The sequence below is a fragment of the Neovison vison genome, chromosome X (assembly GCF_020171115.1).
Source record: "Neovison vison isolate M4711 chromosome X, ASM_NN_V1, whole genome shotgun sequence".
NCBI lineage: Eukaryota > Metazoa > Chordata > Mammalia > Carnivora > Mustelidae > Neogale > Neogale vison.
The window spans coordinates 107,612,419-107,614,137 of NC_058105.1; the positions used below are offsets into that span (position 1 = coordinate 107,612,419).

At 35.1% G+C, this 1,719-nt stretch overlaps 1 pseudogene; it reads right to left on the bottom strand.

Moving 5' to 3' along the window:
* Window positions 1-230: 230 nt before the first annotated feature.
* On the bottom strand, window positions 231-399 carry LOC122897763 (annotated as a pseudogene).
* Window positions 400-1,719: the final 1,320 nt, after the last annotated feature.

The window sequence follows — 1,719 nt, forward strand, 5'->3', positions numbered from 1 at the left end:
CAAGATTTTTAATGTGGCTTAAAAGTTACTCCATGGTGGGAGGTTGGGGTACCAGGTGGTGGGTATTATAGAGGGCAAGGATTGAATGGAGCACTGGGTGTGGTGAAAAAATAATGAATACTGTTTTTCTGAAAATAAATAAATTGGAAAAATTTTTAAAAATAGCAGTGATATTTTGGGAAGCTCAAATGCTTAAAAGATAGTATGAAGAGCCTGTATTAACTATTAAATTGACTGAATAAAATTAGCAAAGTTTTAATGGCAAAAAAAAAAGTTACTCCATGAACTAAACCCCTACTCTCCTATTTCTATTGCCATCAAATGGCTCATACTTTAATTAGCAATAATCGCGCCTCGGATAAACCTCATTGGCTACGATACTGCCACATACTTTAAACTTTACCAACAATGAATTACTGATGGTTCCCTGCAAGTACACTGTTGCTCTTCCACACTTGGAATCCGCTCAAGTCCATTCATCTCAGAATGTTCTTCTTACCTGGCCAACATTCACTTGTCCTTAAAGACCTAAGTTCTGATTTCTCATGATCCTTTTCCTGATATCCCAGGAGCAGAAGTTCTTTGTGAATACTTCCATAATATTCCACGAAGATACATATGAATGTATTTTTTAAAGATTTCATTTATTTGACAGAGAGAGAGAGAGAGAGAGAGAGAGAGATATCACATGTAGGCAGAGAGGCAGGCAGAGAGAGGGGGAAGTAGCCTCCCCATTGAGCAGAGTGCTGATGCGGGGCTTGATCCCAGGACCCTGAGATCATGACCTGAGCCAAAGGCAGAGGCTTAACCCACTGAACCACCCAGGTGCCCCATATATTAATGTATTTATCACACTGTTTTATAATTATCTGCCTGTCTCTTGCCTGCATTAAAATGTAAGGTCTTTGGGAGGACAAGACCAATACAGTCATCTCTATTTTTCAGGTTTTCTGTAGAATTCTTAGAATATAGTAGAAGATATAAAATTTATGCATTTGCAAATACTTCCAAACCTATTTGCAAATGCATAAATTAATGAGTGCATCAATTAATATATAAACCAATGAGGAATTATTAATTGAATGACCTTAACTGTTGCTGGACATGCTGTGAAAAACTAGTCTGGTTCATGAAGTAATAAAACAAAAACACAAATCAATTACTGGAGGAAAAAAGTGAAACATTTGAAAGAGTATGCATTTGGAAAATGAGACACTGTGAACTTTCTTTAATTGGAAAATTTCAATGCAAGGGTACATAATTATGAATTGGAGATAGGGAGAAAGGGAAATAAGACTGAAATTTGAGTAGATTCAATGATTTATAAGATGATGCAAATGAAGACTCTATTATTTTATTATGTAACAAATGATACAGCCATGTAGATGCAGACAACACTGAACTGAGAAAATGGAATACAATGAACGTCAGGGCAAGTTACGAATTCAGACAATCAACAGGGTCATTCATAACTAGAAGAAAGTAAGGTCTAACACATTTTTAAAGTATATTGACTATTCTTAAAATGAGCACACACCTACCATAATTGACACAATGATAGTATAAATCTTCCAAATAATACTATGTCAGAGAAAATTGCAACTCTGTATGACTACTACATTTCTTCAAACATCCAATATTGTCCATTACATGCATTCAGTAGCAGTCATCCTTAAGAAACAGACTGAGATTCTCTTTAAACTTTTTTTTTTTTTATTA